The following is a 15,999-nucleotide window of genomic DNA, read 5'->3' as shown; positions in this document are numbered from 1 at the left end:
CTTTAGCTGGTAAAGCACATTGCAAAGGTTATTGAACTTTTGATACAATGAAGAAGATATAACTCCCCAAGCTGTGCTATAATTCAATCAAGCTTGATTGATTGCTTGAAATAATTAGCATTTTCTGAAATCTAGAGGTTAATTATAAACACACATTGCAACAAAGATCAATTAGTTCAATTTACAGCTAATTGCATGTGCAGGGTTCAACCATAAAAGATCATTAAACAACCATGCATTACTACTAGCAAAATGACCGGAATTTAGTATACAGCACCATATAACTCTATGCATATTTATTAATGGGACAAATAATGGCTCAAATGTCTCATGAAATCTCATTGACACAATAACAAGATAAGAGCGTAGTTTTCTGAAAGGGGTGGCCTCCTAGGGAGGTTTCACAGTATATTACTTAAAGGGAATCTGTCAGCTCTCGGGGCCTACCTAAGGTGCTGACAGTGTGCTGTAGCTGGCAGCCCCCAGCGAGCATGGTGCCTTTTTGGTAATTTTCCGTGCGCAGTTGTTCATGCCACACTCTGGCATGCATCCTCCTCCCTCTTCATGAATACTCAATGCTGCCCGGCCTCCTGCTCGCTCGGCTGTCAGATTGCAGATCAATCCTCTGTAGGTAGTTTATGTCTGAAAGAAACACTCAGGTATAATTGAATCTCTTCTCCCTGAGGTGGTCTAGGGGTACCTCACCTGTCTAGAGACCTGCTATCAGTTCATTCTCTGGTTTGAATCCCCATATGGAAATTAAATAGATGTCTTTTTTTCTCATTATTGTATCATTTTTAAGGCTATGTTCACACACAGAATTTTTGCTCAGTATTTTGGTCAGTATTTTGCAACCAAAACCCGAAGTGGATTGAAAACCCAGAAAGGCTATGTTCTCACACTCTTGAAATTGAGTGGATGGCTGCCACTTAATAGCAAATAATTACTGTTATTTTAAAACAACGTCCAATATTTGCCATTAAATGATGGCCATCCGCTCAATTTCAACAGTGTGAGAACATAGCCTTTTTGTGTTCTCAATCCACTCCTGGTTTTGGTTGCAAAATACTGACCAAAATACTGAGCAAAACATACTCTGTGTGAACATAAAAATGATCCAATAATGAGAATAAAAAAGACATCTATTTAATTTAATTCAGGGGATTTGAACCAGATAGGTCACTAGTCAGGTGAGTTACCCCTAGACCACAGCTCCAACATATTAGGGAGAAGAGACTCAATTATACCTGAGTGTTTCTTTCAGACATAACCTGTCTACAGAGGACTAATCTGACAGCTGAGCGAGCAGGAGGCCGGGCAGCATTGATTATTCATGAAGAGGGAGGAGGATACATGCCAGAGTGTGGCACGAACAACTGCCCTGTGACTCTTTAGTACAGTATTAGACATAAGATTGTTCATAATCCGCTGCACGGAAAATTACCAAAAAGGCACCATGCTCACTGGGGGCTGCCAGTTACAGCACACTGTCAGCACCTTAGGTGGGGCCCAGGAGCTGACAGATTCCCTTAAAGTATTTGTGTGACAGGTTTCAGTATTAGTGTACTGAGCAATGTGGCGTACAATTTAGTCACAGAGGGGGAGATTTATCAAACTGGTGCAAAGTAGAATTGACTCAGTTGCCCCTAGCAACCAATCATATTTACCTTTAATATTCCAAAGAATATGTGAGAAAAAAGTGGAATCTGATTGGTTGCTAGGGGCAACTGAGCCAATTCTACTTTGCACCAGTTTGATTAATCTCCCACAGAATGTCAACCTTGATGTCAAATTTACTGTGCATCTATTGGAGATTTTCCCAACTGGAGTAAGGCTCTATTCACACGCCTATAGTGCAGACCATGATTGTGGACCCCCCACCATGGGCTGCACTACGGAACGTGCATCAATATTTCTCTGTTCTTCACAGAGCAGTACATTTGACAGCTCACGCCAGGAGCCCTCTCTCCTTACCCTAACGGCCGCATGACGGGTATACCTGTCATGCGTCGTTAAGGAGTTAAAGGAATTTGTGGAATAAATTATATGTCATTAAAAAAAGAAATTTGTGGGGAGCAGAAAACATTCCAAACCTTCTTCTCCCCAATGTATTCATATTCTCGTCTCGGGAGACAAGATGGTAGGACGCAGGTGTATATCCCAACTAAATTGAGTTTTTCTCATTTAGAAAGATCTACAGCAGCATTGTTATTTCCTTTACTTTACAATAAGACTGAAGTTATCTTTATTCTGCAGAGGGCTATGTTCACAAAACGGATGTCATATAGCTGTCTGGCCTTCCCTTAGTGCAATGTGTGTGTGTGTGTGTGTGTGTGTGCATGCGTGCATGCGTGCATGCGTGCCTGTGTGCGTGCGCGTTTCACTAATTGAATCCACAATTCAATCTATCTAGGAAGGGTCACAATACCTTTGTAAAAGTAGTTTAAAAGTAGTATGGAGGGTAGTTTTGCAGTCCCCATTGTTAGGGTCTATTTACACAGACAGATTATTTGCCAAAGATTTAACGCCAAAGCGAGGAATTGATTTGAAAAGAGAAGAAATCTCAGCCTTTCCTTTATGACCAGATCTTTTTATGATCTGTTTATAGTCTGTTTCTGGCTTTTGCTTCAAATCTTTGGCAGATAATGTGTCAGATAATCTTTCTAGGTAAATGGACCCTTAAGTGAGGGTATATATATTGAGGAATGGAATAAAGAAAATTTCAACCAATGGATAACTAAAGTCTAAAATGCTAAAATGATCTTGCACTTTTTTTTAAGGATGGCTACATTTGACATGAGGTATAGCTCAAGACAATTTTCATATACATTAGAAGATATGGTAGAAATCTAATCTTCCAGAAATGCATGTCTTATTTTTTTCTTATATGCAGTTAAAATCTTTATTTCTCCATTCTATGCGACAGGGTTAAGTTACTTATGACAACACACTTTGAGAACTTATTTTGCCCTAGAAACACAGTTTGTTTTTGTTTTTTTAATTGGCAATCACAGAGATAACAGCATACAGCAGTGTCACTCACCGGTCGGTAAAAGGATGCTTTATTTTAGGTCAGACAAAGAACAACAAACAGGTGCATTCCAATAGCTAGAGCCATTTCGAATCGGGGTTAGGGGAGTAGAGAGAGACAGAAAGATGGCAAGAGTTGAGGTGGTCTGGAAACAGTCATGCTTTATCTGTACTAGTAGGCATTGGAAGATTTTTATGTGATCAGAAGACATAATTTCCATGCTCACACGGACTGGAGAGAAAGGAACGGCTGCACATCCCATCCATTGCTGATACTAATGCCGCTAGGCCTATATTAAAAATTAACACCAGAGTGTCTGGTGGGGCTTTTTGGGTCAGTATCGTGACAATGGGGCTATTATGGCTTGATCAAATCATATATAGACACTCTGGTGTTGATTTTTAATATAGGCCTAGCGGCTTTAGTATCAGCCATAGATGGGATTTGCAGCCGTTCCTTTCTCTCCAGCCCGTGTTTTACAGTTCTCCCTCTCTGAACAGCTTGCACTCCTTAATAAGACCCACATGACCAAAATTAGCAGGATATGCCTGTGCTCACATGTCAGTACCTTATGTCTTCCCCATTTTGTGAGAGCAGCAGTGGTAAGTGTAATACCATATCCATACTTGTGTCGTTTGGGGGCAGCCTTCCCCGCCGGTGATGCTGGCTGGGTCCTGGTGGGGCTTTTTGGGTCTGGTCCTGTAACATGGGGGTTGCAGGGCCGTTCCATGGCCCCCTTCCCTGCACGTGCATGCTTTGCAGGGGCGGTGGTCACTGACCGACACTATGTGGAGTTAGCGTAGGGACCCGTGTGAACCAGAGGACCTGCACGTTGGTAGACGGGGCTATTATGGCTTGATCAAATTATATACAGACACTCTGGTGTTGATTTTTAATATAGGCCTAGCGGCATTAGTATCGGCCATAGATGGGATGTGCAGCCGTTACTTTCTCTCCAGTCCGTGTTTTACAGTTCTCCCTCTCTGAACAGCTCGCACTCCTTTATAAGACCCACATGACCAAAATTAGCAGGATTTGCATGTGCTCACATGTCAGTACCTTATGTCCTCCCCATTTTATGAGAGCAGCAGTGGTAAGTGTAATACCATATCCATACTTGTGTCGTTTGGGGGCAGCCTTCCCCGCCGGTGGTGCTGGCCGGTTCCTGGTGGGGCTTTTTGGGTCTGGTCCTGTGACATGGGGGTTGCAGGGCCGTTCCATGGCCCCCCTTCCCTGCACGTGCACGCTTTTCGTCGGCGGCGGTCACTGACCAACACGGTGTGGAGTTAGCATAGTGACCCGTGTGAACTAGAGGACCTGCACGTTGGTACACGGGGCTATTATGGCTTGATCAAATCATATACAGACACTCTGGTGTTGTTTTTTTATATAGGCCTAGCGGCTTTAGTATCAGTCATAGATGGGATGTGCAGCCGTTCCTTTCTCTCCAGCCCGTGTTTTACAGTTCTCCCTCTTTGAACAGCTCGCACTCCTTTATCAGACCCACATGACCAAACTTAGCAGGATATGCCTGTGCTCACATGTCAGTACCTTATGTCTTCCCCATTCTGTGAGAGCAGCAGTGGTAAGTTTAATACCATATCAATACTTGTGTCGTTTGGGGGCAGCCTTCCCCGCCGTTGGTGCAGGCCGGGTCGTGGTGGGGCTTTTTGGGTCTGGTCCTGTGCCATGGGGGTTGCAGGGCCGTTCCATGGCCCCCTTTCCCTGCACGTGCATGCTTTGCGGCGGCAATCACTGACCGACACGGTGTGGAGTTAGCATAGTGAACTAGAGGACCTGCACGTTGGTACACGGGGCTATTATGGCTTGATTAAATCATATACAGACACTCTGGTGTTGATTTTTCATATAGGCCTAGCGGCATTAGTATCAGCCATACTGTAGATGGGATGTGCAGCCGTTTCTTTCTTTCCAGTCCGTATAATTTCCATGCTGTATTGTCTCCTGGCTGCTGTTTAGCCATGATTTGTGCAATATTGTTGCATTTTTACCCCAATTTTGCTCAAATCAGTGCATAACAGCAGCCAGGAGACAAATCAGTAAACTGTAGTTACTGTAGATACTGTAGTATCTGGTACATCATGGTGCCGCGGGGGGTGTTCAGAGCGGGGTCCCAGCGGTGCCTCTATTAGCTGGCGCGGGTCCCGTTGCCGCTCCGGCTAATTAAGCACTTCAATGTAGCTGTCAAACCTTACAGCTGCATTGAAGTGCTTTGTACTGCACGTCCCTGGTGTCTAGTGGGTCGGATCTCCCCCCTGCGATGCGATCGAGGGGGGGAGATCCGGTCTTCTGGTCTTCTGCAATGACGCTGATCCCGGCTCGGCAATAGATTGCTATGGCCTGCAGCAGGCCATAGCAATCTATCACTGATTTAATGGATCTTTGCTGTGTATATACACAGCATTGATCTCAATGAGAGATCAGTGCTGTGTATATACAAGTCCCCCAGGGGGACTTCTAGTTGATGTAAAAATAAAAGTAAAAAAGTGTTTTAATTAATAAAAAATCCCCTCCAATAATAAATAAATAAACAAATAAACATATTTAGTATGGCCGTGCGTGTAATTGCCCAAACTATTAATTTATCACATTACTGATCTCGCATGGTAAACGGTGTAAGCGCAAAAAAAATTCCAAAGTGCAAAATTGCGCATTTTTGGTCGCATCAAATACAGAAAAAATGTAATAAAAAGTGATCAAAAAGTCGCATATGCACAAACAAGGTACTGATTGAAAGTAAAGATCATGGTGCAAAAAATTACACCTTACACAGCCCCATAGACCAAAGGATAAAAGCGCTATAAGCCTGGGAATGGAGCGATTTTAAGGAACATATATTTGTTAACAATGGTTTGAATTTTTTAAAAGCCATCAGATAATATAAAAGTTATACATGTTACATATCGTTGTAATCGTAACGACTTGAGGAACATGCATAACAAGTCAGTTTTACCATAGGGCGAACAGCGTAAATGCAAAACTCCCCGAAATCAAAACAAATTCCTTCTTTTTTAAATTTGCAGGGCAAATATTTTTTTTTCTGGTTTCGCAGCATATTTAATGGAAAAATAATTGGTTTCGCAAAAAAAAAGGGCCCATATGGGTTTCTAGGTGAAAAAATGCAAGTGCTATGGCCTTTTAAACATAAAGTGGAAAAAGCTAAATTGGCTTTGACCGTAAGGGGTTAATATTTACATAGTGAGCGGCACGCGAAGGGGCGGACTGGGCAGGCCGAACTGGTGGCATGCACCTATTAGTAAATTGGCTGGAGGCGCTTAATTTGAAACCAATGTAAGTATGTCGGTCTTGATAAATGTTCCGCTTTTAAGTAAGGAATAATAAGTTGGTTAGCTTTCTGCTTTGTCCGTGGCCTCCCTTCCCTGCTTGTGCTCACTTTGGGGGTTTGGCGGTCGCTGACCGACACAGTGTTCATTTAGTGTAGGGACTCATGTGGGCCAGGGGACCTGCATGTGGTACATGAGGCAATATCGTTTGATCAAATTATATACCAACATCCTGGCATTGATTTTTAAATGCAGCCAAGAGGCATTAGTATCAGCCATAGGTGTGAGGTGCAGCAGCTCCTTTCTCTCCATGTCCGTATTTCTATTTAGATCTACTACTATGGATTCTCTGATATATGATACTATTATCCATACCTTTCATTATTGTTTTATTATTACTTAAGTTTTATTTTTCTCTTATTAGCAGGGTCCAATCTCATTTTGTAAAAAAAAAATAAAAAAAAATGTTATACTCCTGGCAACAGTGTTTTTACATTTATTATCAACAATGTTTAAGTGAGGTCTCACATGGCAGCAATGTTATCACTAAGTAACTACAATATTCGTATTATATTATCATCAATGGTCTTAGTGAGATCAGGCCTCAAAGCAACGATATTCTTATTAAATCCCTGCAAGTTTTTCAGCAAGATCTTACCATTTAACAGAAAGCATTGAACAGTGCCTTCAATGAGACCAGCATTTTCAATATACAGAAGTCTTACCATTGTCCTCAGCACATGTCACTTCTTTTGGCAGATGGCGGAATTCACCCGACCATAGAGTAGAGTCTATGGCATGGGCTGAGATGCTGGTGGGGGCGGGTGACGGAATTTGCTGCAAAGTATCGACCCCCCATTCTGTAGTGAGAACTCACCCTAATCGTCTTATTTGCGCTTATCACAGGGGCTTAAATTTTCCAATAATAGATATCAAATATGTGTTTTCAGATCAGCTTCCGAAATGATATATTCAGCCACACAAGCTTGTTAAAATTCCACAATCTGAAGAACGTATGCAGCATTATAGGTTTTTTTCATCCATTTTTTTAGGCCAAAGCCAGAAGTGGATCCCTTATAGTTGTCATTCCGATTGAAAATTGCCACAATATGCTTTGTGTGAACAATTCCTCCCCCAAGAGGCATGATTCACTATAGATACTGCAAAGAGTTATTAATAATAATCATATCCTATGTATTCAGTTGGTTTAATTAACATGCAAAAAAATACATTTTAAAATGAGGAATTGCACAACCCCATGAGATTTATCCAGATATAAATACTTTATATTTAGTCTAACAAGCTTGCCTCTCTCCAAATGAGATCACACAGTAAACTATCAATAATCTTGAATATATTATCACTTATCAGTACAGGAGAGTTATAGCGAGCGGCAGCTGTGGGAGGAGAACTAGTTTAATCAAAACAATTCTATCAGCTATATTAAGTGGCAGCTTATTTCAAATTCTAATCTTTTTACATATTATAGCTAAAAGAAGGAGAACATTAAGAGAAATTTATTGCTCTACATCACTAGAAATTTTCAGACTAGGATATCTAAAATAAGCTCCTGAAGCAAATGTCTATATATCACACTTGGGAGACATAGCTACCTCTAATTGCATGATGGCTGATTTATAACTTTAAACCAGAAAGCTGTTTATAAACATAAAAAAAAAAACAATTAGATAAATTTGCAGTGCGATTGACATCTAATATTGCTTTCTGCATATATTAAGATTTTCCCTAAAATCACCATATTTAAAATAGTTTTCCAGGAGTTGAAGAATTCATATCATGGTTTCTTCAAGAAACAGTGCCACTCTTATCCTCAGTTTGTGGTATGTGCTCTCTCTGGCAGCTCCTTAAGGGCCTATTACACGGGTCTGCAGCGAGCGGGTGAGTGTACAGCCTTAGGACAGGAGTGATGCTGTTTTTTTTTTTTTGTTTTTTTTTTTTGGGGGGGGGGGGGGGGGGGTTAAATCTATTGACCTTTTTTTAAAGTTCTCTTGAAGACCATAATAGCAAATTGGTGTTTCCAGAGGGTCAACCATGATTGGAATTAGCTAGGAAAATATGAGACATGCTGGCCTCGCCCCTTGTTCCAGCATAAGCAGTCCAAAAGATGGTTATTAGTTTTAATCCTGACTGTGGGGCTTTGAGTATTTCAACCCATTTTATCAGATTATCAAACTAAAACTTTGAGGAAGAAAGTCCATTCAATGCTGTAAGGGGAAAAGGGTTTGGGTACTCTGCATTTTACATTTTACAAGGGAGCACAGTGAATAATACCTCATTAGGGAGGAATAGTGTATTGTACCTCTTTGAAGGGGCACAGTGCGTTATTTCTCATAAAGAGGGAACAGTGCATTATTTCTCATAATGGGGAAGCACAGGACATTGTACCTACAGTACGTTATACCTCGTCTTAGCCAATTACTGAGACGAGAGAGCACTGTAATTGAGGCAAGAGTGGCATCCCACACAGCCAATCACTGGCCGTGGCTTTTTCCTGTCTTAGCCAGTAAAGGCTGAAGACGGCTTGTCATCATTGTGTTGCATTGAAAAGGGCTTTACAGGTGTGGGGACCACCCCGGTGACACCAGTTCTCTGGTGGTTGGCCAAAATATAGCCATGCCCAGTGAAGTTATATTGTGATGCCAGTGCTTGTTGGGCACACAGCTATGGTGGCACACCTACTTTTATTTGAAGGGGCCGGCTATACCTTGTTCCCCTGTGGACAGTGTCCTGCCAGGTTGTTGTGAGGTTACTTGGGTACTTATCACGGTGGTCCAGAGTGGAGTAGGGACCCACCTGGACTATTGGTACTGCCACACACAGAAAGGGGAGATGACCCAAGGAGTGTGTGTGTACTGTGTTGGTGCTTGACCAGGAATCACAGAGTCTCTTAAGCATAAATAAAGTCTTGTTTACTCTGGAGCTACTGGAAGCAGGCATCAGATTAAAGAGCTTTGCTTCGATACAATACTTCACACTTTATAAGATACTTGATACTTAAGGATCCAGATCTGAGCTGAGAGTAGAGAGTGAAGCAGTCGTGCTGACTGGGTTGCGTACTGAGAAGTAGAGGACTTCATAAATTCCAACAAGTGGAAATTGTTCCATAATGGAGAACAACTCATACTACCCACTATACCACATCTTTGCTTAGTGTAAGACCATACTTTATCGTATAGATTACATAGTGAATTGTTAGTTACCCCACCACCCCAGTAACCAGCTTCAAGCAATTCAAATACATTGTCATAATTACTAATCCCAACCTTGTGCTGAAGAGGGGAAATACTTTTCCATCCTGCTAACTTACTTAAATGTGAAAGAAAGAAATTTTGGCACGTAAAAGGGATTAAGTTGGTATTGCAGCTTTTTCAGAGTGGCAAGCTCATGACTTTCCAAGAGGTTAAGAAATGTTATGGGCTAGAAGATAAGCACAGTTTTTTTTTCTACAACTAGAGCACGCGTGTAAAGCATCAGATGGTGCGAGTTATTTCGTGATTAATGAGCACAAAATATTTTCAGTGTTACAGGGCATGGGAAAGGCAAGAAGATGTCTCTCTTTGATCTACAAAATTTTGGCTAATGAAATTTAGTATGTCGCACTAGATAGTAAGAAGGTGAAGTGGGAACAGGAAGTTGGTAATCTCGGGGAGGAGGCATGGCAGAATATATGTGCAAACTTGGATAACGTTTCCATGAATGAAGCTCACAAGTTGGTTCAATTTAGAATTCTTCACCGTAACTACTATTCACCTTTAATTTTGTTTAGGATGGAGATAAGAGAGTGGACGAACTGTCCCAGATGTGGTTGCGATTGTCACGGCCGCGGCGGCGTCCCGTGCTCCGGGCCGCCGCCGCGACCTCCCTCCATCTCATGCAGCTGCCGGGGTCCCTGTGCAGGGACCCGGCGCTGCTACACGTTCGGCCCCGGGGGGCGCCTCACCTCTCCACGCTCCGGTCTCTCGCTGTGCCGGCCGGCGCGCGCGTCCCCGCCTCCTAGGGCGCGCGCGCGCCGGCTGTCTCAGATTTAAAGGGGCAGTGCGCTCCTAATTGGTAGTTGCACCCAATCACTCCCCTATAAATCCCAGCATGCCCTGTCCCCTGTGTTGGAGCCTCTACATGCTTCCCATAGCGTTTGGCCCAGCTCCCTGTTGTTCCTGTGTCCTGTCCGTTACCTGGTCCCTAGTCCCTGTTCCTGAGTCCTGTCCGTTACCTGGTCCCAAGTCCCCGTTCCTGGTTCCTGTTCCCCTGTCACGCCACCTGTTCCCGTGTCCAGCCTGTCACGTGCTCTCTCATCTGCAGACTATTGCCTGTGCCATCTCCTGCCACGCCTCGCCTGCCGACACCAGCAACCAAGCCAGGGGTAGCGACCTGGGGGTCGCCTGCCGCAGCAAGTCCATCCCGCCTTGCGGCGGGCTCTGGTGAAAACCAGCGGCCCCTTAGACTCCGCTCCCTGGTGAGGTTTGTGCCATCGCTGGTGCCGGTCCAGTGGATCCACTACTCCGGGCGTTACAGCGATGATGCAGACTTTTTTCACATAATCTGGGAATGTAGGAAAGTCCAGGGTTTCTGGAAAGCGGTTTTTGATACTCTGAATTGTATAACCAAGCAGAACATCCCAAGGTTAGCGGTAATTGGGATTTTGGGCGGGTCCTGGGATATACCAAAGAACAGAGCGTTGTATACCAAATGTCTATTCTGTGCCAGGTTGCTTATTATGAGGGGGTGGCTGTCACAGCAATCCCCAGTGTTGGAAGCCTGGAAGAATTTAGTTTCCCAGACTAAGCAGTATGAACTTCTGAGGTATAAAAGTAAAAAGGATGGAATTCGCAAGCACCTGTTTATTTGAAAGGATTGGGTGTAAATGATCTGCCTAAAATAATTTGTTACCCTGGATGTGTGTATTTTTGTATTCCTTTTTGCGTTTTATTTATTTTTTATTTATTTATTTATTTTCCTCTCACATCTGCCGCTCCGGGGGTGGGGAGGGAGGGGGATGTTTATTGACATATGTTGGCAGCAGCAGAGGAGGGATACTTCTTATGTGTTTATGTCTCGCACAATGAGATTCTTAGCGGTGTATCACTCTTTGATGTGATGCTCCGCTCTGCCGCTGGATGTTTAGTACCGTTTATTTGTGTGGAATGTACTGAATTGTTTGTCACACAGTTGTCCTTGTTGTTGAGGACCACTGCCTTTCCAACTTTTTTCTTTGTTAATGGAAAAACTAAAATAACCTCTTAAGGACATAGGACGTACCGGTACGTCCTATGTCCTCACTTGCACTTCAAAGCGGGGCCGCGCGGCGGCCCCGCTTTGAAGTGCCGCGATCCCGGGTGCCGCGTGTAGCCCGGGACCGCCGCTATTAGCGGGCACGGTCTGATCGCCGTGCCCGCTAATTAGCTAATCGGAGGCAGCTGTCAAAGTTGACAGCTGCCTCCGATTACCGGAGGCAACGTTTCCCTGGTGTCTAGTGGGGGAGATCGCTCCTCCGGGACCTTGTCCCGGAGGAGCGATCTCCGTTACTGATGCCGGCCGGGGACGCGTCCAAGATGGCGCCGTCCTCGGCTCGGCACTCGTTCGTTTTCGGCAGCAGCCGAAAGCAAACGAGTGCCGATCTCATGAATCTCTGCAGCATATCTATGCTGCAGAGATCTCAATGAGAGATCACAGTGTATATACTAGAAGTCCCCTAGGGGGGCTTCTAGTATATGTGTAAAAAAAAAAAAAAAAGTGTTGTTAATAGTAAAAAGCCCCCTCCCCTAATAAAAGTCTGAATCACCCCCCTTTTTCCAGGTTTTAAATAAAAGTAAATAAATAAATAAATAAACATGTTTGCTATCGCCGCGTGCGTAATCGCCCGAACTATTAATTAATCACATTCCTGATCTCGTACGGTAAACGGCGTCAGCGCAAAAAAATCCCAAAGTGCAAAATTGCGCATTTTTGGTCGCATCAAATCCAGAAAAAATTTAATAAAAAGCGATCAAAAAGACGTATATGGGCAATCAAGGTACCAATAGAAAGATCAAATCATGGCGCAAAAAATGACACCTCGCACAGCCCCATAGACCAAAGGATAAAAGCGCTATAAGCCTGGGAATGGAGCGATTTTAAGGAACGTATATTGGTTAACAACGGTTTGAATTTTTTACAGGCCATCAGATACAATATAAGTTATACATGTTATATATCGTTTTAATCGTAACGACTTGAGGAACATGCATAACAAGTCAGTTTTACCCCAGGGTGAATGGCGTAAAAACACATTTCCCCCAAATAAAAGAAATGCCTTTTTTTTTTTTATTTCACCACACTTCAAATTTTTTTCTGGTTTCGCAGTGTACTTTATGCAAAAATTCAGCCTGTAATTGCTAAGTACAATTAGTGACGCAAAAAATAAGGGGTCATGTGGGTTTCTAGGTGGAAAAATGCAAGTGCTATGACCTTTTAAACACAAGGAGGAAAAACCGAAAACGTAAAAACGAAAATGGGCCATGTCCTTAAAGGGATAATAAAGAGTTTAAAAAAAAAAAGTAGAGGACAAAATTAGAGAATTAGAGAGGAGGAGAGTCCCAACCCAATATCGTACTGTGCTCTGCCGGAACTTCAGAGGTAGAAATAGAGGAATACATGACAAGAGAGAGAGAAAATGTGTGCCTGTGTTTGGACTCTTTGGTCTTTGCACCACCTACTGCCCACCAGTGTCGAGCGAGTGTAGAGGGTGACGAAAGCCCCAGACCTTGTTACCTGGAATGAGCAGAATGCTGAGGGTTCCCTGCCGACACCCACGCTGCAAGATAGAGTTCATAGGCTTCTACCAACTTTGCTCTATCTGGATCAGTTCCTTTACTTTCTTTATAGATACTATCCTGGTCTGTGTCTCTCCTTGTCCATGGCGTGGGTTGAGATGATTCCTGACTTGTCCTCTCTAGGGAAAGTTTAACACTGCATAGTGTTGAGTGAGGTTACTTGAGAAGAAACTGTAGGTAATGTCCGGGCTCTACAGAGTCGAAAGGGCCAAAGACAATTACACTTCCTCTACCCATGACTTCCTTCCTACAGCCCCTTTAAGGTGTTCTGTGAGTGGGTGAGGAGTGCATATGTGAGAAGTAAAGAGAGAGATGATAGGTGAGAAGAAGAAAGAACTCTCATTGGCATACAGATGCATGTGACACCCAAATAAACAGTAACCCTTTGGTTCCTACAACCATGCAATATCTACTACTACATCACCACTTACCCTTGAAAGTACAGGCTTTTACGAATGGTGTAACCAATAGCAACACTAGTAGTGGGACACCACACAGGCAAGGATATTGCTGCTTTTAAGATTGCTACTAAATCAACCATTTTTCAGATTAAGAACTGACCGACTGACACAGACATTCACTGACTGTCACTGACACTGACTGACTGACCCAGACACACTCGGACACTGACAGGCAGCACTTACATCTCAGTCTTCCCCCTCTTCCTCTTTGTTGGGCGGCTCTCCACACTGAGGTTGAGGACCTTCAGGTCATATAATTAGGTCCTTCACCCTTTTCTCTCTATCCATTCAGGTCTTGCAATTGGAAATGAATTGGGACCAATATAGACATTAGTGGACATATAAAAGACGCTGAGAAAAAACATTTAAACTGCATCCATGTGTATGAACATATAATAAAACAATCACAAGTTGAAAAGGAATTATTTTTGGACAAATTGTTCACTAAGGGCTCTCTAATGGTGGTGGTACTAACTTGAGCCAAGAGGACTGACAACACTTTGACAAAAATTTTGGTATCAGCATTAATTAAAATACTCCTCTCTGTGAGTCAAGGATTTATGACATACAGTACACTGCACACCACTGGCTGGTGACAAGTTTACTCAGCTTTATATATGTTTCCTATCAACACAGGGGTCTGTTTCCTTGTACAAAATTATGTGTCATTTTATCTGTTAGCTACCTACTCAAATATGTAACTGAGGTATAAGTTTACACTGCATGAATAAAATTGACAATAATTGCCAGTCTGTAATTTTCAGTATTTCAGTAGAGTTCACAGCCCAATTATCAGACAGGAATTTTAGGAAAACTAGTCCCTATTAGATCGACCAATTCTATAGTACAGACAATAAGAGGTAATTACTGCTAAAGTGTACTTCTGTAAAGCAACCTTGCATAAATAGTACAACTGAATATACCGTTTCAGCCAAATGTTGTGAGAATATTTGGGTTTTTACAAAGTTGCTGTTTTAATTTTCATTAACTCTAGTATGTTAGACCGTGTTTCCATTCATACATTCTGGATGCTATCCAAATGCTGTGGAAACCCTGACCGCAATGTTTTCTGTAAATTATTCTTATATTATTCCAATGATGTTCTTATTAGCTTAGGAGAAAGTAATAACAAGGGCAATGCAGGTGATAAGGCTCACTCATGCTACTGAATTATAAGAGCAACTTAGTTGCTTTAAAAGGCGGATGGTGCTTGAAATCATTGTCATCATTGCTTTGTATCAAAAGGGCTTTACAGGCAAGGATATTGCTGCTTGTAAGACTGCCCCTAAGCCAGAAAGCTAGAAAGCAGGGCCAGCTCCAGGTTTTTTAGGGCCCTTGGGTGACAGAGCCTCAAGGACCTTGACATGTGACTATGATGTCACTGCAGGTCCTGTATGTACACTGCACTATGGAGGAGGAAGAAAGAAAGTACAGGTGTGTGGGAGGAGTCTGGGGAGGGGGGTGAAGGGTGCCCAGTCTGGAGTGGGGAGGGGGACAGGGGTGGACAGGGTGACACCATTCTGGGATGAGGGGGAGACACACAAGAGAGTGTCCAGTGTCTATTTAGGGGTCTGGTCTGGTTGTACATTATTCTATACTTAACCCCTTAATAACTGCCCTCTCCAAATATATATCACATTTATATAAACCTTACCTACTATCTGCAGGGGTAGGGAACCTTGGCTCTCCAGTTGTTGCAGAACTACAACTCCCATCATGCCTAGACAGCCAAAGTTTTGGCTTTGACTGTCCTAGTATGATGGGAGTTGTAGTTTTGCAACAGCTGGGGAGCCAAGGTTCCCTACGCCGATCTATAAAGCACCTGTATCTGTATATACAGCGACCATGATACAAGAGTCATTTTTCTAAATCATTTCTATTTTGAATTTGGAGATGGAAAACCTTACTGAAGGTATTGCTGCTGTTGTCTCCGCTGCTGAGTGGAATTGATCGAACCTCAGGAAATCCTAGGTTTGATCGAACTTGAACATTCACAAACCTGCAGCATTAGATTGCTGATGCCTGCCTGGTCCGTGGGGAAGGAGGAGAGTGCCCGAGTACCGCCTGGAATTCTGGGATTCAGCCTAGGTAATAGGCTGTATTCCGGAATTCCAGGTGGTACTCAGGCACTCTCCTCCTTCCCCACGGACCGGTAAGGTATCAGGCACATTACATTGGGTGTCACACTGAAGATAGATCAGGAAGCTTTGCCTCCTAATTCACAGGTACAGACAGCAGGGAGCGGAGACATCGGCACCTCCTCCGGTACAGACAGCAGGGAGCAGAGACAACGGTGCCTCCTCAGGTACAGACAGCAGGGAGCGGAGACAGCGGCGCCTCCTCAGGTACAGACAGCAGGGAGCAGAGACAAA

The sequence above is a fragment of the Dendropsophus ebraccatus genome, chromosome 3 (assembly GCF_027789765.1).
Source record: "Dendropsophus ebraccatus isolate aDenEbr1 chromosome 3, aDenEbr1.pat, whole genome shotgun sequence".
Taxonomy (NCBI): Eukaryota; Metazoa; Chordata; class Amphibia; order Anura; family Hylidae; genus Dendropsophus; species Dendropsophus ebraccatus.
The sequence above is the reverse complement of the archived record's forward strand: the minus strand, read 5'-3'. Positions refer to the sequence as shown.